Source organism: Carcharhinus amblyrhynchos, chromosome 11 (genome assembly GCF_965287045.1).
Source record: "Carcharhinus amblyrhynchos chromosome 11, sCarAmb.v2.hapA, whole genome shotgun sequence".
Taxonomy (NCBI): domain Eukaryota; kingdom Metazoa; phylum Chordata; class Chondrichthyes; order Carcharhiniformes; family Carcharhinidae; genus Carcharhinus; species Carcharhinus amblyrhynchos.
Genome location: NC_137334.1, coordinates 48,145,065 through 48,169,931, shown reverse-complemented (window position 1 = coordinate 48,169,931; position 24,867 = coordinate 48,145,065). Strand labels below are relative to the sequence as shown.

Below are 24,867 nucleotides of genomic sequence, written 5' to 3'. Positions count from 1 at the left end.
TACATCATAGAAGATGCCTAGAAGGGGCAACTGATCTCCATGGTCCAGTTTTCTTTCCAAAAGAGCAAAGATTCAGGAGTATCACTCAAAGAAACAGTGGTGATGCATTTCTTGTATATGGTTGAGATAATGAGTCAAATACTAAAGAGTCAACTACCTACATATGCAGTGCATTGTAAGAAGCTCTTCATGACCTGCAGAACATCTTGGAAGTGGCCTGGATTGCTTCTGCCACACTAGGACATCAGATCAGTTTCTACAAAAGTGAGTGGCTTCATTACCTAGCAGTGCTACCACGAAAACCTTGAACAAGACACTTTCACAAGACTGGCAAGATATGGAGTTTGTTCTAATTGCTTTACACTGATGTCACCCTGTTGCTACTCAGAGCCTGTTTAGTTTGGTGTGGACTGCAATTTGTTGGAGCAAATGTTAGCACTTGATTTTCAGCTTACACCCAAAACGAGAATGAAGTTGAAGGAGCAGAAATGGTGCACATCCAAAGCCAACATTGGGTGGTCCAAACTATTTTAACATTCTGGACTGACTTAAGTGGTACCAGCAAGCTGAGGGTGCAAACTTCCACTTTTTTTGTGGAACCAGGAGGAGCACTATTGTTTTTCCATAGTTTTCTAAAATACTATCAAAAATATTATGGGCCATTTCTTGACTGACTACCCATTGCTTCTTTTGGGACCCTTTGTCAAGCCACATATGCCCAGAATAAATGGGCAGAGGATGCACAGTGCACACTTCGCCCATTTATGCTAGTAAATAAGGTCCAACAGCTAGCACAGGAACCAGATTTGCAGAGTCATCAGATGCGCTGTGCACCTATTCAAAGGCCTGCTTAAAAATTACATCATGCAGGTTTTGAGCGACTGGACAGTTATAGAATCCTTGAGGTTTCAAGTGGTGGCATTGTTTTTCAACTGAACACTAGGTGACTGCAAATTAAAAATTGTCCTTATGGTCTCTGAGTGCCAATGGAATGACTGCTTTAAGGTTCTTGCCAATATCCATACAAGAAAGCTTTGGACATGGGTCCAGCCACTGTTGCCTTTTATAAGAGAAATGGTGCCAATAGCTGGCTCGTATGGGTAGCTGCTTCTAATTGTGTTTGTCCTAACAAAGAACAAAATCAGTCCGGGAAACAGGCCCTTCGGCCCAACGAGCCCACGCCGCCATCTCAACACCACCAGTCCCCCTACTCCACCCACGACCCCTGTCTAATGTTTTATGGCCATCCAGATTGAGGCCCCTTTCTAGGCTCCTAACAATCTTTAAAAGGTCCTCTGGCTTCTACCATATCCAAGAACAACTTTCCCAATTTCCATTTTCTTTTCCTCTTCCCTTATGAAATGATAGAGGTACTAACTATACAGTTGCGCCATCTTTTATTATGAAGATGATGTTCAACTATCAACAATAAAATGTATTATCCTTTTCTCTGTTGATTCTCAGCTGCTGTAAAAAAGCAGTTGTTTTGACTTACTATATAAGTTTTTTTCATTTCTGCATATGAGAATTTGACTGCAGGGATAATGAACAACAAAGCCATAAATTGATTACAGTGGTCATGTTGATTTAGTATTCACATTGTAAATTACTGACTGGACTCATTTGTGCTATTTATGGCCTTGATTCGCTTCCCAATTACTATATTTTGGGATTATGATTTGAGGGTCAGTAGAATTAGCATGAAGCTATCTTACTGATTGAGAATTGGCTGCATGCCAGGCAGGAAACTATCAATGGACCTGCTTGAAGACTTGGTGTCCCATAGGGGTTCTGTATTAGAGCTACTGATGAATACTATTTATTAACAATCCAGACGTAGGTATTAGGAACATGATATGCAAGTTTGTAAAAGATACCAAGATTTGCACAAGTGTTTGGACATTAGAAACTATTACAAGTAGAACTAGATATGGTGAGGAGATGGACCCATGTTTGGCAAATAGTATACAATGCAGACAAGAAGAGTGTTATGGAGATGGGCAGGACTAATGCTAAATACATACACACCTTTCATGAAATGTAATGGAAGAAAAAAGGTAGGACAGAATTAAAAGTGGGATTTGATGGATAATCAGAACGATAATGGTGATAAAAAGAGACATTTATCAGGATTCTAAGAGATGTAGGGGAAAAAAAATACACCAAGTGATAGCAATGGACGTAGGAATAAAGGAAATAAGATGTACACTAATGGATATTTGTAAACTCACAACACTTTTTTGAATTTGGGGCAATTCTGACATAGGAGAATGTGTAGTTTGCAAACTATCTGAAAAATGATACTGTTTAAGACAAAGAACAAGCAATCAAAATAGGTTACTGCCTGGAATCAAATAGAAAGATTTGATTTCTGTTTTAAAGATATTACGGAGCAAACTGAATAGAATTAAGTAATTGAGAAAATAGAGACTGGAATTTAAATAGCAAAAAGGAACTGGAATATTGAGTGCAATCCAATTAATTGGAATATTTTGACTTGGCCCTGATACTGGAGAATGAAACAATACTAGATGGGGAGTGCAACTTCAATTAGACTGATTAGGTAACCCATTTTACAGGAAGACCTTTGAAAGAAGCTGGTCAGATGTTAGGTATAAAACAAAGATTTCATATACCATACCATCCCCAGAGCTCAGGAATGGTTCACTCAGGAACCAGACATTGAAGAATAGCTTAGGTAAAGCTATTTTACAAGGAGGAAACAATTGGGTACGAGCTTTGCCTGTAATATTGCTGCGACAGAGAACTATTTCTGCTCGAGGAATAGGACTAACCCCTTTTGAATTAATACTGAGAGCAATACGCCTCCCAGAGGAGGCAATATCAGAAAGAGGAGAGCTCCCAGGGAGCAGAATTCCAATGTATGAGGGATTTGGTAGACCGCTTGATGCCCTGAAAAATTAGGTAATCATGCAACAGCAGCATACAGAAAACAGCAAGAGAAAATATTCCTAAATTACCCACGCCAGGGCATATAGTAATGGTGAAACTTATGACAAACAAGAAAGGGTTAGGTGTTTGATGGGAGGGACACTATGAAGTGGTTGTCACAGGCCAAACACGTGCCCTAATCAATGAGAAGCACAGTCCACAGTGGCGGCACTGAACAGTTGAAGCTATATCCCAATAAGTAATCTTGTAATTATAAAGCTGCCCCAGTGGATGAACAATCCTTTAGAAGAAAGGGTTATTATGGCCTTTATGGCCACCAAGGTGATAATAGGAATAATAAGAACATAAGAAATAGGAGGAGTAGGCCATCTAGCCCTTTGAGCCTTCCCCGCCATTCAAGAAGATCATGGCTGATCTGAAGTGTATCAGTTCCACTTTCCCACTTTCTCCCCATAACCCTTAATTCCCCTGTCTATCTGTGACTTAAACATATTCAGTGAGGTAGCCTCCACCACTTCAATGGGCAGAGAATTCCAGAGATTCACCACCCTTTGAGTGAAGATGTTCCTCCTCAACTCTGATCTAAACTGCAACCCCCCCCCCCTTATCTTGAGGCTGTGCCCTCTAGTCCTGCTATCCTTTCTAAGCAGGAAGAATCTCTCTACCTCTACCCTATCTAGTCCCTTCATTATTTTATACATCTCTATAAGATCCCCCCTCAGCCTTCTAAACTCCAACGAGTACAGACCCAGTCTATTCAGTCGCTCTTCATAGGCTAACCCCCTCATCTCCGGTAGCGAACCTTCTCTGCACTCCCTCCAAGGCCAATATATCCTTCCGCAAGTGCGGCGAACAAAACTGCACACAGTACTCCAGCTGCGGCCTCACCAGTACCCTGTACAATTGCAACAAGACCTCCCTGCTTTTATATTCTATCCCCCTCGCTATAAAGGCCAATGTTCCATTCACCTTCTTGATCATCTGCAGACTGGGTTTTTGCGATTCGTGCACAAGGACCCCCAGGTCCCTCTGCACCATAGCATGCTGCAGCTTTTCGCCTTTTAAATAATAATCCCTCCTACTATTATTTCTGCCAAAGTGGATAACCTTGCACTTGCTAACATTATACTCCATCTGCCAGGTCCTCGCCCACTCGCTCAACCTATCCAGATCTCTCTGCAGACTTTCCACACCCTCCACGCAATTTGCTTTTCCACTTTTCAGATTTGCAGATAAGTCATTAGGCTGGGCTAGATCATGGGACAAAGAAAGCAGGAGGATATTAGAAGAGAGGAGATAGAAATGATTTGATTGATAAGATACTAACTTAAAGCCGATAGGTACTCTGTTTATACTTACAGGATACAAAGAAAGGCAAAGGGGGATCACCGAATCTACTGCTTCCCAGAACAGAACAAGACTACAGCAGACAGATCCTTTGGATAACACCGGGCATTTGGCATGTAATTGAGTGTAACGTGGCTGCTATGCAGATCTGTAAATAATAATTCACTTAACTGACATTGACTAATAGCTGGGGATTTAAAAGAGAACTGTAGGAACTGTTGGTAGATAGTTAATTGTCAAAATGCTTACGTTATTTCTATTCTTTGAATATTGGGTTTACTGATTTTAACTCAGATAGGACCAGCACCTAAGGTCATTCAAAGTTCCCCTCAGGAGCTGCATGTCAACACTTGATTACAGTAGACATGACAGGATCAAATTTTAATCTTGTGCTGGTAGACTAGGCCATATGAAGGTAAACACCTGTCTGTAACTTATCAAAACTAGTGCCTAGTTTAATCCTGAAACAAATTGTATTGAAGCCAAAAGGAAAAAATTGTGCTGAGAATAAGGAAGGCCCTGGGAGTAACTCAAGCATAAGTGAATGTTACCACACTGTAAAATGGACCAGCTGACTGAGCTGAGTCCACCTCGTAACGCTCAATCCTGCACTATCTCTTATTGCTTTAAGGATGGCAACATTTACCGGCAACAATATATATTGGATTTGTGGGGAAAGGGCATTTTCTTGGCTCCCTCTTGGATGGAAGGGATCATGTTAGCTTGGATATGTAGTCTCATACGTATGTCATATTCTTCATCTTCCTTCTTTGACGAGACATCCACATGCTATAATGCAAATAGAACACTATTATAGCATGATGGTCCCTTAGTTTGGAATCAGCAAGTTGACATAAGAAAGTAATTATATAATTTTGATTCTGGAACAAATTGCCAATGATACAGCCAATGCCTTAACTAAAGTCAGTGATGAGATGGTTGTCATGTGCACTCTGAAACTTGAGCATCGAATGGCATTGGACTTTACCTTGCAGCCAGGATTGGAACATGTGCCATAATTGGATCAGAGTGTTACAGACATGTACCAGATAATTCAGAATCCATAATCAATCTGGTTGGTCATATTAAGAGAGGTAGACAAACTCAAGCAGGCCCAACCCTTTACTCTGGGGGGTTGGACTTAAGGCTGGCTAGGCTTCCTGGGAACATAAATCATGCAAGGAATTGTATTTTTTTTATTGTGATCTCAGTATTTTATAGTAATTGTGTACCTGCTCAAATGCTGCTGTGCACATATGGTTAGGTCCACAGAGGGTGCAGCAGCAGTGATGACAGTGTACAGAGAAGATCCCAAATGCCAAATAACCATTTGAGATCTAAGAATATTTACTTAAAAACATCCATTTCGTGGCCTAATCTTGGGCTAGCCAAGGGCCAAGAGGGCGGATATGTTAGAGGACTTCAAAATACTCTGGGATTTAAAACACCAATAAAGACTATTAGAACAGAATGGATTAGATTAGGATAAGAATCACAGATTGCCTTATATATATTTTACAGAGGGATTGTCTGCATAGAAACACATATAACCAAAGTTAGAAAATTTAAACATGTACTTCTGATGAGTGTGTTATTGAAATAACATACAGCTTGGCTAATGGCACAGAGTTCTAAGTCCAGTAAAGTGAACCACATTCTTTATAACAATACACCCATAGAGGCATAGCTCTTTATCAGAATGGGTACCAAACAGCTCTGTGAAGGACAAGCTACTGGTTGCAGACAGATTAATGAATAGGCAGAGTATTAAACCAGATAAGAGTTCAGAACAGGTGGCTATAGGAAAATCAGGCAGAAACCGCTAGAATTTATATATTGTTCCCAGACTGTCAGAGAAATCTGTAATTGGCCAAGGTATATGATATTTACTCATGATGACTGACCTGTACTAATGATGATTGACTTATGGTGAGCTAGAAGGTGGGTAAAATGTATTTTGGAAGTTATATAATTGTCATGCCACTGTGATGTAACTTCAGAGAAGAGTTAGATTGCCCAGCCCTTCTCTCCCAACATGCGTTCATCAATAAAGAAACATCTTTCACCAAGATACTGTAATTGTGAGTCTTTGTATTAGCTAAAATTAAGCTCAATACTTAGCCTCTGGAAAAATCCCAAAAACTATACAATCATCTCATTAGCAGTGTCCAATTCTCCAAAGCTGTAAATCTCAAAGTTGCCTATTCATTAAGCAAAGTTGACAGAATGGAAGTAAATGCTAATAGAGAAATGCTGAAGGGACTTGGGGCATACATAATTAGGCCAGATTGAATCAGATGGAAGTGCAGCTGAGGCTGGTCTTCCACCCCCTCATCAAATTACATAAGATATGCCATGGTCAAGTCATTGAAATTTTATTGTCACAATTTTGAAATTCTGGAAGGAAGGAAGGTGGCAATGAATGCCAGTGCCTTCACCCTCTAGGTAGCATTACAAGCATCTCTCGTCAACTTCGCAAATTGCAGTACCAGGACTCTGTGTCCCTGACTTCCAGGAGAGCTTGGACGTCTTCATCAGGGATATTCTGAGTCTATTCTTCCGTGGTATTGCCTTTAGAGCACAGAGGACATCTGGCTGATCATTACACTAACCAAATCAGGGCTTCCCAAACCATGGCTCATGACTCCCCCCCCACCCCCGGTGAGATTGCAAGACAGGATTTTGAGGTCACAAGCTCTGAGGCAGCAATGACTGCTGTGGGGCTCCAACTAACAGCTGCAAGGCCCCTTCAAATCCTTGTATTCTTTCTACTGGTGGATGTGGCTAATAAACCCCCTCCCCCTCATGCCCATCTTTTGGGGAGGGGGTCACATGAAGTCTTAGGCATTAAAATGGGGTCAAACCAGCAAAAAGATTGGGAAACATTCAGTCAAATGTAATCAGAACATTGGTGAGAAATGTATTGAAGAAACTTGAGAAAGAAAAGAAAAAAAATCAGTATTTGCAACTTACTTGGTTGTCTGCCAGCGTGTTTCTGAAGAATGCAGATGAATAACAATTATAGGAGGTGGTAAAGAAATATTTTCTTGGGGCCTTTGGCAGATACAACAATTTTTTCAAAGATACACAGGATATTAGGTTATAAGTTCGATTTCTGGTTATTTCCTGATTTCACTATTACATTATACAGTGTAGTAGAATGGATGCTACAAATGGCATTAGTACGTCTGAACCTGGGAGTAGGGAAAAAATCAGCTCAGGTTCCAATTTATGACCACTAATCAGTGACTCCCGTTGGAAAAGGTGTGAACAGAATTAGGCTCAGTCGTTAATGTTCTCCACATCTGAATATCCATCAATTCTCACCGTCATGGTTCATGTGATAAAAATAGCCAAAGTAGAAGTGTACTGGTGAGCTGATAACTGAGAGGAACATTCCCCAGTAAAATTCAGCACTCTTAGGAAAGGAGGAAGGGAAAAAATTGTTTAATTTTGTAGAGTTGACCTTAAATATACTTAGGTTACAATGGCTCCAAATTTCTAATATTTCTAGCAATTTACTATTTCTGATCTTTTTTTTTACATTGTTCCTAACCTCCACACTACGAAGTAACACACACAGCAATGACACCAGCTTTAATAAGAATATTCTCTTACTAAAGTAAATACAGTTCTAAAACTATAGTTATTCTACTGATGAACCCTTAAGAGTAGTGCTGTAAGAAAATATGCCAAGTTCTAAGAAATGAACAATCTAATGCTACATGATAGGGTGGGGACAAATGACAAAATTTAAATCATATGAGAAATGCAATTTAATGGATTTAACAATAAATTGAAATGCACGGTGGTTACTTGATTGGCAGGTACATTATTTAACTGAGATTCATAAAGCCACCTGTGCATGTCATTACTTGAACCCCAATAGAGAAATGAAGATTAAGAACAGCTGAGCTGAACAGACATCACATTTTACAGTTTGTTTTACGTAAAGGTCTCTCAGCAGCTGTTTAAATCTTACTCAAGCAATGTGCAGTGGTTCAACATGCTATTTTATCCAGGAACAATCTTTTCATTTTCTTGTTTACGTAGAGCAAGAAGTCTGACAACACCAGGTTTTAGTCCAACCGATTTATTTGAGTTTACTATCAAATAAATCAGTTGGACTAAAACCTGGTGTTGTCAGACTTTTTACTGTGTTTACCCCAGTCCAACGCCGGCATATCCACATCATACATAAAGCAAAGCAGGCTTTCTGCAATCTACACATATAGGCCTAAATTTCATGAGCACACACTAATGTTGAGGAAGTTCACTGGATTTAAGCAGCTATCAGAAATCACGGTCAAAACATATGTGAGCTCAGAAAGTTATGCCAATAATGAATCAATTAGAGCACAATTTTACTCCAATATAAATTTCAAATCTCAACATCCTTTGAAAAGACTAGTACTTCATCAGCAATGTAAGATTTACTGCTCATGAAAACACAAGATCAATAAAAAAAAACCGTCAATGTTGTAAATATGGAACAAGAACAGAAATTATTGACAAAAGGACAGGAGATTCATCCGCACTTACAAAGGAAAAAACAACAGGTAAGTACTTTGTTTGCAAACTTTACACGAACACTGGTTTGGATGAGTTACTCTCAAAACACTAACCTGTATTCTTTTTACTGATGCTGACAGACCTGCTACGCTTTTCCTATTGGAATAATTATCCAATCTAAAAATTAAGGTTCCAAAAACCAGCAGGCTCGCTCTATCAGGATTGATGCAAAGGAGTGAGTCCTGATGGCCTCCGACTTCATCAGATTATTTGAGATCAGAGGAAATCAGCTGATGGACACAGCAATGGCAAGAGTCTGGACTACTTTGAATACCTGCTTGGAATGGAGTTTTTTTTGGGGGGATAGGTTTCAGTGGGTGGTTTTGGTGGGTGCAACGAGTAGTTTTAGGGAAAGTGAAGCAGGTGGTTTTTGGTGAAGTGTGGCAGGTAGTTTTGGAGGTTTGTGGTGGCTGGTTTTGGGAGAGATGCAGTAGATGGTTTCTGCCATTAAAATTATGATTAGTTGAAATAAAAGACAGAAAATGCTGAAAACATGCATCACTCTGAAATATTGGGGGAAATTCAGACAAGGCCTCCCCACCAACTGGAGAACCAGTAGAAGCCTCACATCACTCTTGTCCAGGAGACCCTACACGATTTAAGTGCAATCTACTGAGCTGGTCAGTGACAAGGCCCCAGGTGGGGAGAGATCCTGCCACCCACAGCTGCAGGCTAATTAGAAGCAGCTGCTCTCTATTTCTGCCAGTGTTACTGGGAGTAGTAACTACTATTGGTAATGCCTTGAGATCTTCATCAAGTATCATCGCAGGATCCCTGGAGATCAGTGAGAGGGGTGAGATGGAGTCATGGAGATATTTCCTCACCCTCATCTTCTATGGCATCTTCGGCTCTCTTCCAGAGACCTCATCTGGGATATATGACCTGGTGGAATTTTTTGCCCTGCAGAAGTGCAGAACCTTAGGTCTCAGGAGATTCATAGAACCCTACAGTGCAGAAAGAGGCCCTTCAGCCCATCGAGTCTGAACTGACCATAATCCCACCCAGGCCCTACCCCAATATCCCTACACATTTACCCGCTAATCCCTCTAACCTACGCATCCCAGGACACTAATAGGCAATTTTAGCATGGCCAATCAACCTAACACGCACATCTTTGGACTGTGGGAGGAAACCAGAGCACCCAGAGGAAACCCACGCAGACACGAGGAGAATGTGCAAACTCCACACAGACAGTGACCCAAGCCGGGAATCGAACCCAGGTCCCTAGAGCTGTGAAGCAGCAGTGCTAACCACTGTGCCGTGCTAACAAGATCCCCAACAAGTACTTGCATGATGCGGCCAGCCACCATGCTCTTCAATGCTATGTAGCCAGAGAGGAGAGCAGCCTTCCTCCACATCCTGTGCGACGACGTGGGGAGCAGCACATAAGAGTGCTCATATCACCTCAATCACTGATGGGTTCACAGTGGTGTTGTTTACTTTCACTGTGCTGATGCCACTCTGCAATAGATGGCCTGGTATGGGTGGCACAGTGGTTAGCACTGCTGCCTCACAGCACCAAGGAGCTGGATTCAATTCTGACCTTGGATGACTGCCTGTGTGGAGTTTGTACATTCTCCCTGTGTCTGCGTGGGTTTCCTTGGGTGCTCCAGTTTCCTCCCATAGCCCAAAGATGTGCGGGTTAGGTTGATTGGCCATGATAAGTTGCCCCTTAATGTCAGGGGAATTAGGAGGGTAAATATGTGGGGTTACAGGGAAAGAGGATATGTGGGGTTACGCAGATAAGACAGGACCTGGGTGGGATTGTTGTCGGTGCAGGCTTGATGGGCCAAATGGTCTCCTTCTGCACTAGATTCTATGGTTCTATGGTCAGTCATTGTAAGTAATAGCTACAATTACCAGCACTGGAGATTGTAGCCAGTAGTCCATCTCTTAGATGCAGAGGATCATTCCAGCATTTGCTGTCCATCCATAAGTGCATTTGAGGAAGCAGCAATGACCTGATTTATTGATAAGCTGCAAATCATCAACGCTGAGTGGCATGTGGATGGCAGGCAGAGGTATTTGAGTGTTCAACAGTGACAATACAGTGGGTGCTCTGCAGGTCAGCATGTTATGGATCTTTGCATGTGTGGGAACTCCTATGTGATTGAAGGTTTTGTCCTTCTCGGTGGTGGAGGTTATTTTGGGTAAGAATCCCCAGTGAGTTTCAGAGCTGCATATTGTAGATGTCATGCACTGATGTCATGATGTAGCAGTGATGATTGGATACAGTGGAAGGAAGTGGATGGTGTGGCAAGCATATTTGGTCTCCGGTCACTGCATTTCTGTTGGCCCATGCTCTCATATCTGCATGTCCTGACCTGGCACTGCATGCATGCACTCCTGACATGGTGGACACGTTTTGGCTAGGTACAAAGTGAAGTTGTCTCTGCTTATTTTCCTGACTTTAACCCAAAATTGCAGGTTCAACTTTAAAAGGACACCACAAAGCTAATCTGTGGACAATGGTGAAATCAAGCGTGATCATGATGCAGAATTTAGCCATGCTGATGGTATTGAATTTCAAGGATTGCTGCTGGCAACCTCTCTTGCAGGTGATGGACTAGATGTGTTGGCACCAGTATTAATAGGTAATGGCTTACCATGCACATGCAGCTGGATTTGTATTCAGGTCCTAAAAGTTTGCTTAGGTGAATCACCTCTGTAATGAGGTCCCTGGCAACAATAGTGTTCTGTACAGATCTAGCCATGGGTACCTGGGCCTGATTCCCATTGTCTTCCTCTTTCTCAGCGTCATATCTTTCAGAGTTGATGGGCTCCTTCTTGTCCTACTATTCCAATGGTGATGCAGCTCTTTTGCTGGCCTCTGGCCCCTCAATGTGAATTCACCTCTGCTGTGCCATATTATGAAGCTTGCAGTAAATGACCATTGTCCTCAAGACCTTTGCAGGCGAGTAATGAAGTGTTTCTCCCCTGCAGCACCGGACAGCTGATTGAGAAATGCTGCAGGGATCTGTGGCAGACTTTTGGAAGGAGTCAGGCGCATAGAACTGAAGAGCCACAGTAAACTTGCATGCAACAGGCAAGGAAAGGAAATCAGTTGACAGTTACACAAGATCTTCCATCATTATGGCACACGTCTCTGACTATTTGTCTTGACATTGGGAGTTTTCTCCTGCACTGCCTCTTGCTCATGTTGAGATAGTGTTTTCTGATATGGTACCCTCTTTGCTCAGGATAATACCACCTCTTCCTTTTTGTTGAATGCCGTGATGGCGCTATAAACTCCTGGCTGAGTGCCCAAACAGTAGCTGCATGGTAGATAATGCTGTCTTTCTTCTATCAGCAGTCATATGGCAAAGTGTCACACCCATTCTCCTTCCTTCATTACACATTCTTCACCCAGCAAGCCTCGCAGTCTGACCTGCCACCCCCACTTGGGTACCTGAGACAAGGAATACTCATGAGGGGCCACACAGACATGCTTTCTCATTTTCAGAACCACACATCAGCCAGCCAAAACCTCCCCCCTCCCCACCCCTGGCAACACGTGATAGTCTGGAACCAACCTTTATTGCTGAAGTACATTTAAAGTTTTACTTACAGACTTCTGCAAAGGAGAAAAACACCTTTTGGGGGATCTCCACAAGGGTTGATAACTCCACTACGAATTCATGACTCCCACACTAAGGGTTAAGACATTTGCAGCAGCAAAAATTGTATCTCCTTAAACTTTCCATTAATTTTAAGTAGATTTGTGAATTGATTCTGTATGAATCATGCTATTGCCTGCTGCACAGTCTGTTTTAACCCTTATACGGTGGACAAATAACTACGAGTAGACATCTTGTTAGTACACCCAATATTTATTTAAACCCACATAATCAACAGTCACCCGCCTGACCAACAATAAGTTATCTTACAGAAAATACTAGAATTCAAGTCCAATACAAGACCTTGACTAAACTTTGCATGACTGGCAAGTACCCAAGCAGATATTGGCCTTTATCTGTGCGCTGGTCTTGGTAGTCCTCTGCGTAGTCTGGTCCTTTGGTCTGGTCTGGCACTCTGGCTCTGGTCTTCCTTCCTTCTCGGGTGGCTCTCCTCATGCTGGTCGTCGCTGGCAATATTCATCGTTGTTGTAGCTTGTTTGTGGGGTCAGAGAGAGAGAGAGATTCTTGGTTGCGCAGCACCCTGTATACCCCATTTGGTTTCATACCCCTTTTGGCCATTGCCAATCAATTGATCAGGACTTGGTCCCCCTGATTGATAAGTGTCCAATCAGGTGCTACCACACCAATATCTGGGTGTGTCCCCAACGGCCATGTCTGTAGGTGCTGGAGGCACATAGGTCACACACCTCCCGCTTAAATAAAAGTTCACAGTGCCTGTATGTCTGGTACACAATCCAATGTGACCAGAAAGTCTCTTTCATCCTGGAGATGAAACAAGCCAGTGTGACTATAAAGTCCCTTTCATCCTGGAGATGACCCATATCCTGTTTATTCACTCGTCAGGATTGCAGCCTGTTTGTCCCTGACTTTAAACTGCAGCCTGTCGTTTTGGTTATTGCCCAATTGTCCCAGAGTGCTTTACAAAACGCCATTTTAGATGGCCTGTTTGGCCACATTGCCCCACCCATTTCCAGCCATTCTTAAAGCAGTCTTCCTAACTCTGCATAAATCCTGAACTAGGTTTTTAAGTCCACATTTTATTTAATTAATAAACAATGAATTAAAATACCTCGGCTACCACAGTGAGATTTCAACTCATGTTTCCATATCGTTAGTCCAAGTCTCTGCATTACAAGTGCAATAACATAACCACATTACAATCATAACCACATGATGCCAGAAAGCACTTCTGCAAACAAAGGCTTATGGAATTCAAACTCTTGCTCACAAAGTGTTGCTGAGGCTAGACTAATTGAAAATTTAAAAAACTGATCATGATAGACTTTTGTTAGTTAAGGGTATTAAGGTATATGGAATCAAGGCAGATGAATAAAGTTAAGATGCAGATTAAATTTGATGGCGGAACACACTTGAGGGCTGAATGGCCCACTCCCATTCCTCACATAAACTCAGCCCCTTTATCAATAATATAGTGATAATGTAACGCTACATTTTAACAAATGGTTATAGGATCTGCTTAAAATTGATTACATATGATCAGGATTGTACATAAGTCCAAAGATCCTATGATCAACTTGTTATCTGGGTAATTTGCATCCCTTGCAGCTTGTTTTAAAAAGCAGCAAAACTGCCAAACAGAATTATCCTTGAATTTGCTCCTACTGCAATATTGGAAATGTGGCATGAGTCATGGCAGAGACTTTGCATTGATTTTTTTTCTGAAAAAAGGAGACAGACATGCTTTATTGCTATTGATTCTTACTCCAGATGGTCAGAAACATGTGGCATGTACTCAGCTTACAAAATTAACAGATGTGTTGTTATGACCTGGTTAGGAACCAGTAATTTTTTGTTTAAAGTAGACAAGGTTTGAAATCTCAGATACTTGCTATGAGAATAAAGCCAAAAGGTTCTATAAGTTTAAATTTTACAATATAAAGTCACAGATATAACACAATTTACAATGCCAATAGTTATATATTTAAAAGGGTTGCATGGTTGCTTTAAGAGCAAATCATGTGATTTGATGGGGATATCATTAGGATCAGGATGCTGTTTTACTTTCAGTTTTGTACTTGATGCAGAGCAGAGAGCAGCTCTTCAATAAACCTGTCATGTGTTTGTTTGAATCTACGTGTGCAAACCAAGTCATTTTCTTTCTGTTAAAACCCACAACTCCTAACGTAGTTATGTTCTACATTCAAGTTGAAGTTAAAGTAAAGTTTATTTATTAGTGTCACACGTAGACTTACATCCACACTGTAATGAAGTTACTATGAAAATCCCCTAAATGCCACACCTTAGTGTCTGCTTGGGTACACTGAGAAAGAATTTAGCATAGCCAATGCACCTAATCTGCACATCTTTGGATTGTGGGAGGAAACCAGAGCACCTGAAGGAAACTCACTCAGACATGGAGAGAATGTGCAAACTCCACACAGGCAGTGACCCAATCTGGGAATTGAACCCTGATCCCTGGAGCTGTGAGACAGCAGTGCTAACAACTGTTCCACTGTGCCGCCCCAGAATTTTCCTGATTGCCAGCTACACAGGGCCAGCTGACAATGAAATCTTTGCTGCCTGAATCCTTTTCTTCTGCCTCCCAGCACAGCCAGTCATCTGGACTTAGCATTACCCACCACCCTGAATCCTGTGGTTGGGCATCCATACAACAACCACCATACAGGTGCCCTAGTCATTTCTGCAACTGCTCCTAAAGAACCTGGAAGCCTGGACTGAGTACGCAGAGTCTATCCCATTCCATGCATTTGGCGGAACTTCCACAATATGCCAGGTCTCATAGTCTTTGGTTTCCACCCAGAAAAAGTGCTGGCGAGACAAGTAAGCTGGCATTTGTTAACAGTGTGGAGAACTTTATTTGCTTGTAATGGTTTATCCAAGGAAATAGCAACAGATAATAGGCCTGAATTTATATGAGGAATTTCCAGCATTCTTTAAAATTGATTAGTGTGAAACAATTTTTCACATGTTTTGCTTGGAGCAATGAAGTTGAATTGTTTGTTCATTTGCAAAAGAAATGTTGTCAGAATTACAAATTGTTATAAAGATTTTTCTCAGCGCACTAATTGCTTAATATTTTTTGTTAGAATGCCAACACTTTATATTTGACATAAGTGGTACTTTAATAGAAACTCGGATGTGGAATTACATTTCACTAAGACAACAACAAAAACAACTTACATTTAAGTCTCTACTTAGTAAAACATCCTAAGGCTTGTCAGTGGAGTTTTATTAAAACACAGAGCCAATAAAGAGGTATGATGGCAGATGACTGAAAGATTGGTCAAATAGGTAGACTTGAGGCATCAAAGAGAGGTAGAAAGGCATGGACTTTTCGGGAGATAATTCCAGAGCTTTAGGAACCAGCTGAAAACATGGCTGCTAATGGTGAAGCAATTAAAATCAAGGATGCACACGGGATTGGAAGTGGAGCTTTAAGGCTGGAGGAAGCTGCAGAGATATGGAGGGGTGAAGCTATGGAGGGATTTGAAAGCAACAGCGAGAATTTTAGAATCAAGGTATTATTCAAACAGGAGCCAACATAGATCAGTGATGGGTGAATAGGACCTGAGATGTGTCAGGATATGGGTAGCAAAGTTTTGATGAGCTTAATCCTATCAGGATGAAAGATGGGCAACAGCCAGGAATGCATTGGAATAATCATATCTAGAGGTGACAGAGGCATGAATTAGGGTTTCAGCAACAAATGCATTAAAGTAGGAGCAGAGTAGTGCAATGTTACAGAGATGGAAGTAGGCCATCTTAGTAAAGGCTGGAAATGTAGTCAGAAGCTCAGCTTGGGTCAAATATAATAACGAAGATGGATGGAGCTGTAGCTAAGGAATGAAGATTGTAACAGGGACCAAAAACAACAGATTCAGCCACAGTTGGAGGAATTACCTGGTGGTAAGATAGAGCTGGGTGTCATCAATGCACATGTGAAAACAAACACTGTGTTTTTGGATGTTGTTGTTGAGGGGAAGCAGGTGGATGAAAATTTGGGGAATAATAGATATTTGGGAGACACCAGAGATAACAATGTGGGATTAAGAGGAGGATCATTGTAGTGATTCTCTGGCTACCACTCGATACAAGAAGCAGACAAATGTGCTCTCCAAGCCACAGACCATCCTGACTTGGAACTATATTGCCATTGCTTGAACTTCCTTTCTAACAGCACGGTGGGTGTACCTACACCTCATGGATTCCAGCAATTGAAGATGACAACTCATCACCACCTTCTCAAGGGCAATCATCAGGGAAGGGAAATCAATGGTGGGCTAGCCAGCGCTGCCCACATACATTTAAAACATCTTCAACAAGAGAGATTCTAATCATCACCCATTCAACTGGATTATACTGCGGCAACAAGAGAAAATCAGAGGCTGGGAATTCTGCAGTGAGTAATTCCTCCTGACTGCCCACAGTCTGTCTACAATCTACAAGGCATTAGTCAGGAAAGTGATGGAATACTCAAACTTGCCTTTATGAATACAGTTCCAACAACATTCAAGAAGCTCAATATCGTCTAGGACTCGCTTGATTACACTTCAGCCACCACCTTAAACATACATTTCCTCCATCACTGGTACACAGTGGCAACAGGGAGTGCCCTATACAAGGTGAACTGCAACAACTTGCCAACATTCCTTCAACAGAATTTTTCAAATCCATGATCTTGCCACTGAGATAGACAAGGGCTCAGAATCATAGGGAAACTACTACTTGTAAGTTCCCCTAAAGCCAAATGCCATCCTGATTGTCATTCTTTATTGTTGCTGGGTCAAAATCCTGGAACTCCCTCCCTAACAGCACTGTGGGTGTACATATTACAAATGGACCACAGCAGTTCAAGGTGGTAGGTCACCAGCACCACCAGCTTTTCATTTGATTTGATTTGATTTATTGTCACATTTATTAACATAGTGAAAAGTATTCTTTCTTGCGTGTTATACAGATAAAGCATACCGTTCATGGAGAAGGAAACAGAGTGCAGAATGTAGTGTTACAGTCGCAGTTAGGGTGTAGAGAAAGGTCAACTTAATGCAAGGTAAGTCCATTCAAAAGTCTGACGGCAGCAGGGAAGAAGCTGTTCTTGAATCAGTTCGTACATGACCTCAGACTTTTGTATCTTTTTCCCGACGGAAGAAGGTGGAAGAGAGAATGTCCAAAGTGCGTGGGGTCCTTAATTATGCTGGCTGCTTTGTCAAGGCAGCAGAAAGTGTAGACAGGGCCAATGGATGGGAGATTGGTTTGTGTGACGGATTGGGCTAATTCACCATCTTTTGTAGTTCCTTGCAGTCTTGGGCAGAGCAGGAGCCATACCAAGCTGTAATACAACCAGGAAGAATGCTTTTTATGGTGCACTTGTAAAAGTTCCGGAGCGTCATAGCCCACATGCCAAATTTCTTTAGTCTTCTGAGAAAGTTAGGAGCATTGGTGGCTTTCTTTAGTGTCGGCATGGAAGGAACCAGGACAGGTTGGTGGTGATCTGGACAGTTAAAAACTTGAAGCTCTTGACTCTTCCTATTTCATTCCCGTTGATGTAGACAGGGGCACATTCTCCTTCACATTTCCTGAATTCAATGACAATCTCCTTCATTTTGTTGACATTGAGGGAGAGGTTAGTTCACCAGATTCTCATTCCTGTATTCTGTCTCGTCATTGTTTGAGATCTGACCCATTATGGTAGTGTCATCAGCAAACTTGAAATCAAATTGGAGGGGAGTTTGACCACACAGTCATAGTTGTATAAGCATTTCAAAGGAAACTAGAGCCATAGAGATCTACAGCACATTCTATTATGGATGGACAATCTATGCTGACATTGCCAATAACACTCTTATCCCATGAATGAACAAAAAAATGCTTTGGAAAGGTAAAGAAGTGTGTAGAGAGAGAATGAGTTAGAATAGACAATTATAGTAAGTAATTAATATTTATTGTTAACACCTATGAGAGAAATAGGTATACAAGTAGATGGAGAAAAACATGAAAGTACTTTTCCCTTTTTTAATTTAATTTTGTTTTTCAGTTGTCTGTTTTAACAAATCATCATTGGAAGCAAAAGGTGGGAAAGGAGGGTTGAAGGGATACAAAGTGAAAATGAGGGGGTTTCTGGCTGTTCCACCAACACAAGTGAATTTAAAGAAAATGAGTTGAGTGAGGTGCAACCTCACGGGTGAGGTGCATGACACTGAAACAAGGAGACAGTGCAATATAGGGGGGTTAATTGTATGGTTCTAAGGAAATATAGTATAGATAGTGACAGAGGCTAAGGATAACAAGAAGGAGAGGAGACAATGGTAAAGTGAAGATATCACTAGTGCAATGTGCAAGGGTGGGATTCATGAATAATGGGGGGCAAATTGGGAGCTCTTGATGGCCATGTTTTCCTTGTAATTCCACACTGAGGGCTTGATTTAATAGAGGCAACAGGGGCTTCAGCAGCTGGCTGGAGAGCCAGTGAGAGTCTCATGGTGTCCCTTTTCCGAAAGCACAGCAGAATTGAGTGCTATTCTGTCACTGAACAGGTCAGTGGCAAACCTTCCTCCAGGATGAAGAACCCAGAGGTCCAATTCCAAACTTAATTACATCGCCATGAAGGCAGTGGCTGATGATGTTTCCACACCCACACAAGGCCTCAGATAGAGGAAGAACCTGGGCACAGGTGAGTGATGGAGGGCCCAGCACTTTCACAAAAGGGACACCTTGAGCTCTCGGTGGCTCTCCAGCCAGCTGCTGAGGCCCCTTTGCCTCCACTAAATTCAGCCATCGGTGTGGGATTACAAGGAAAACATGGCCATCAAGAGCTCCTAATTTACCCCCCATCATTCAACCGACATTACCGTTGTCCACCCCTTGCCTGCTCTGATTCCTTGGTGGGTGGATGGTAGAATTCCAGCCAATCCAATTAACCTGCACATCTTTGGACTGTGGGTGGAAACTGGAGCACCCAGAGAAAATCCACGAGGAGAATGTGCAAACTCCAAACACACAGTTACTCGAGGCCGGAACTGAACCCAGGTCCCTGATACTGAGAGGCAGCAATGCTAACCACTATGCCACTCAATTTGTAGCATCAGTTTGGTGTTTTTCTCTCTGAAGATGATTCCCTTTAGTGATTGTGTCCCTGCTAATTGTTCTCCGGAGCAGCGTACTTGAAAAGTGCTGGTGGCTGTGGTGAGTGTTCGATTTTCGTTCTAGTTTTTTTTCTCTATTGCCGGTTCGCGGGGTTTTTTGTGTGTTTTTTCTTTCCATTAGGCACAGGGGCAGTCGGGAAGGGAGCACGGGAGTATAAAAAGGCTGCAGTAGACAGCGGGCAGCGTCGGGAGCGGGCAGCGGAGTGAGGTGGGAGCAGAGTGAGAGCTGTAAGGGCTTTGGCTCATTGGGCTTAGGCTCATTGGGCTTAGGCAGGGGCAGGCTTAGGCAAGGTGAGTTACTGGTTCCTTTCTTTCCTGTTTTCAATTTCTGTGATCATAACTCCAAGGGTAGTCAGGTAAATGGCAGGGTCCATGGGGAGACGCTTCAGCTGCATTAGGTGTAATATGTGGGAGTTCCTGGAGACAACACATCTCCTGAAAGTCCACATCTGCACTAAGTGTTTGGAGCTGCAGCGTCTGAAGGCCCGGGTTAGGCAATTAGAGCTGCGTCTTGAAGATGTATTTTTAGTCAGGGAGAATGAGGCAATAATGAATAGGAACCACAGTCAAGTGGAGATCCCAGAGCCTGGGGGGGGTGGAGGGGAACGGATGGGTTACTGTTAGGAAGGGGAAAAAGAGGAGTCGTGGTCCAAAGACTACCCCAGCAGTAGTCCCCCAAAATATCAAGGGTAAGGCGACAACTGGGGTAGAAAAGGCAAGAGAGGAGGACCAGAATGCCTGAAAGGGAAGGAAGGAGGCTCGAAGTGAGATAGTGGTGGGGAATGGGAGGGTTAAAGGAATTGATAGGCGGTTCTGTGGGCAAAAGGCGGACTCCAGGATGGTAGTCTGCCTCCCTGGAGCAGAGATACAGGATGTTTCAGAGAGGGTAAAGGGAATTTTGAAGGGTGAAGGGACCCAGGCTGACGTAATCGTACATATAGGAGAGAAGGACGTAGGAAGGAAGAGCAGGGGGGATATACGTAGGCAGTTCAGGGAGTTGGGGGCAAGGCTGAAGAGCAGGGCCTCCAGGATAGCAATCTCTGGGCTGCTACCAGTGCCTACTAACAGTGGGGCTAGGAATAATGAGATCCCACAGCTGAATGCATGGCTGAAGGATTGGTGCAAGATAGAGGGTTTTACATTTGTAGACCATTGGGAAGTCTTTGTGAGAGAAGGGCACCTGTACAGGAGGAATGGGGAACATTTAAGTGGGAAGGGCACAAATATTTTAGCTGGGAGGTTAGCTGGAGTGTTTCAACAGGGTTTAAACTAATATGGAGGGGGGCTGGGGATGAGACCAGTAGCTCAGTAGGCACAGGGATTGGGAGCGAGTTGGGTGGCAGGGTAAGTTTGGATGAGAGGAAAATTCCCCGGGAGAAGGAGGATCTGAGTGGGCTTGGAGGTCTGGAGTGCATCTGTTTTAATGCAAGGAGCATGACATGTAAAACAGATGAACTTAAGGCCTTAATGTTCACGAGGAATTTAGATGTGGTGGCAGCGACAGAGACATGGTTAATGGAAGGGCAGCACTGGCAGCTAAATATTCCTGGGTATAAGTGTTTTAGGCGTGACAAAGGAGGGTTGAAAAGAGGTGGGGGAGTGGCGTTGTTACTTAGGGAGCACATCACAGCGGTGCAGAGGGAGGATAATATAGGGGAGTTAGGAAAGGAGTCGCCGTGGGTGGAGTTGAGGAATAGGAAGGGAGCAATTACTATGCTAGGGGTGTACTACAGACCACCCAACAGCCCACAGGCAGTGGAAGAAGGTATATGTAGAGATATTTTGGATAGATGCAGGAAGAATAGGGTTGTTGTAGAGGGAGATTTTAATCTCCCTGGGGTGGATTGGAAGGTGCCTAGAGCTGGGGGTTCAGACAGGGAGGAATTTGTAAAATGTGTACTGGAGGGGTCCTTGGAGCAGTATGCAGATAGCCCGTCTAGAGAGGGGGCTATACTGGATTTAGTTCTGGGTAATGAGCCAGGTCAGGTGGTTGAGGCTGCAGTAGGTGAATATGTGGCTAACAGTGACCACAACTCTGTCTACTTTAGGGTATTAATGGAAAAGGATGAGTGCTGTCCTAAGGGGAGGGTGCTAAATTGGGGGAAGGCTAGCTACAGCTGGATTAGGCAGGAACTTAGGGATACAGACTGGGAGAGGCTGTTTGAGGGCAAGTCCACGTTCAGCATGTGGGAGTCTTTCAAGGGAAAACTGAAATGGTTGCAGGAAAGACATGTGCCGGTTAAGAGGAAGGATGGGAAAGGTAGAATTAGAGAGCCGTAGATTACTAGGGATATTGAGGACTTGGTCAGGAAGAAACGAGAGGCGTATGTTAGGTCTAAGCAACTGGGAACGGAGAGAGTATTGGAGGAATACAGAGAGAGTAGGAGGGAGCTCAAATGGGGAGTTAGGAGGGCAAAAAGGGGGCATGAAATGGCTTTGGCAGACAGGATTAAGGTAAATCCAAAGGCATTTTACTCCTATGTCAGGAACAAAAGGGTGGCTAGGGGAAAAATCAGTCCTCTCAGGGACAGAGGAGGGGAACTGTGTTTAGAGTCCGAGGGAATGGGGGAGATCCTGAATGAAAACTTTGCGTCAGTATTCACAAAGGAGAGGGGCTTGACGTCCGGTACTGTCTTGGAGGGAGCTGTAGACCAGTTGAAGGAACTATACATTACGAGGGAGGAAGCGTTAGGGCTTTTAGGTAGCATTAAAACTGATAAATCTCCGGGGCCTGATGGCATTTATCCTAGGCTGCTTAGGGAGGCGAGAGATGAAATTTCTGGGCCTCTGATGCAAATCTTTGTCTCTTCTTTGGACACAGGTGAGGTCCCAGAGGACTGGAGGATAGCGAACGTGGTACTGCTGTTTAAAAAGGGTAGTAGGGATAACCCTGGTAACAATAAGCCGGTGAGTTTGACGTCAGTGGTAGGGAAGTTGATGGAGAGGATTCTTAGGGATAGGATGTATGAGCATTTAGAGCATTGCGATCTGATTAGGGATACGCAGCATGGCTTTGTTAAGGGGAAGTCTTGCCTTACAAATCTGGTAGAATTTTTTGAGGAGGTGACAAAAACAGTTGATGAAGGATGAGCCGTTGATGTTGTCTAAATGGATTTCAGCAAGGTGTTTGACAAAGTTCCTCATGGTAGGTTGGTTGAAAAGGTTAAGGCTCATGGAATACAAGGACAGGTATCTAGATGGATTGATAACTGGCTTGGTAATAGGAGACAGAGAGTGGAAGGGTCTTTTTCTAGCTGGAGGTGTGTTACTAGTGGTGTGCCTCAGGGCTCAGTACTGGGACCTCTTCTATTTGTCATATACATAAATGACTTGGAAGAGGGAGTATGTGGTGTGATCAACAAGTTTGCCAGATGACACTAAGATGGCTGGACTGGCAGACAGTGAGGAGCAGTGTCAGGCAATACAACAGGATATAGATAGGCTGGTATATTGGGCAGATAAATGGCAGATGGAAGTTAATCCTGATAAATGTGAGGTGATACATTTTGGGAGAAATAATGTAGGGGGGAGTTATATGATAAAGGGTAGACCTATAAAGAGTATAGAAACGCAGAGGGACCTGGGGATGCAAGTGCACAAGTCTTTGAAGGTGGCAGTACAAGTGGAGAAGGTTGTGAAGAAAGCTTATGGTATGTTAGCCTTTATAGGAAGGGGTATAGAGTACAAGAGCTGGAGTCTAATGTTGCAGTTGTATAGAATGTTGGTTAGGCCGCATTTGGAGTACTGCATCCAGTTCTGGTCGCCTTATTACCGGAAACACGTGGAGACCCTGGAGAGAGTGCAGAAGAGGTTTACCAGGATGCTGCCTGGTATGGAAGGACTGGGTTATGAGGAAAGATTGGGCAAATTGGGGCTGTTTTCCCTAGAAAGACGGAGCCTGAGGGGAGATCTAATAGAGGTATATAAGGTTTTGAAGGGTATAGATAAACAGTGGTTAGCTTTTTCCTAGATTGGAAACACACATTACGAGGGGCCATGGGCTTAGGGTGAGGGGGGCGAGGTATAATTCGGATGTTAGAGGGAGGTTTTTCACACAGAGGGTAGTGGGGGTATGGAATGCTCTGCCAAGCAAGGTGGTGGAGGCAGGCACACTGGAGTTGTTTAAGAGTTACTTAGGTAGGCACATGAGCGGGATGGAAGGATATAGGAGACTGTTTTAAATAAGGTTCAGGAGCCTTGGGACGTCCCTGAGGATCAACTGATTCCTATGGACCTTCCAACATATTTTCTGGCTCACTTGTTTTACTTTTGAGCTTCTGGGGATTCCCTTGAATGTTTGTATAAGGATGTGCACGGTATTGATGTTTTTCTCTTTTAATCCACAGGTGCTTCGGTCCGCCTTGTTGTCCAACAAGGGGCATACACGCAATGGGTCGTATGAGGGCTGCTCTTGGATGTTTCGAGAGTAGCCTGGTACTTCACATTGTTAGTGTGCGCTTAAACTGGACCAGATGCTGGGCAACACGACAGCTCAGTGACTATCACTGTTGCTGTGCAGATACATGGATTTGGGCCAGTGTCTGTGGGAGTTTGCGCATTCTCCCTGTGGTTGCGTGGGTTTCCTCCGGGTGCTCCAGTTTCCTCCCACACCCCAAAGATGTGCTCTTAGGCTGACTGGTGTAACAAATTGTCCCTAAATTAGTCTTCCCTCAATGTGGAATACCATAAACATAGACAAGGGTCATGGGTGGAGAAGGAACTCAATGTTAAAATGGCGGCGCAGGCTCGTTGAGCCGAAGGGCCTGTTTCCCGTGCTGTGTTGTTCTTTGTTCTAATGTGTGTACTCTTGCTTTACAGACAATTATTGCCAAAATAAAAGTAACTAAGGAAATCTAAGTATAGATTCATACTGCCAGGGAACAAATTTCGTGTGAACCAAAGAACTACAAAAATACTATTCACCACTTTTCATCTTAAGGAAATTTTCTGTAATAACAATGTTGACTTAGAAGTAGCTGAAAAGTGCATAAATTGCAAAACTTTCCAAAGTATAATATTTTTAGGAATATGCAAAAACATGTGCAATTTTCAGAATACAAGGCTAAAAGGTCAAAGAGTTCCAGAACTTGGTTCACCATGCAAGAAGAATAGCCTTCCTTGGGGAAACAGAAACAGCAAAATGGAAATATATGTGAAGAGTGAATATAAAATTTATCCCATAAATTATACTTGGTTCTTTTTGTTTTCATTTCATCACAATGACTTCATTGCATTAACATGTGCCTTGTCAGAGTTATATAAAATTTGAGGAT

General features: G+C 42.9%; 1 protein-coding gene and 1 long non-coding RNA gene across 8 annotated transcripts in view; one reads left to right on the top strand and one right to left on the bottom strand.

The window, feature by feature from the left end:
* The window catches only part of LOC145350114 (uncharacterized), a 50,036-nt gene extending 43,707 nt beyond the window's left edge, over window positions 1-6,329 (top strand). Inside the window, exon 2 of the long non-coding RNA XR_013888161.1 lies at window positions 4,275-6,329. This is a non-coding gene — a long non-coding RNA (uncharacterized LOC145350114). The remainder of the gene's footprint in view (window positions 1-4,274) is intronic.
* myo3b (myosin IIIB) overlaps window positions 1-24,867 on the bottom strand; it is a 542,791-nt gene that overhangs the window by 252,553 nt on the left and 265,371 nt on the right. The gene's annotated exons all lie outside the window — the stretch shown is intronic.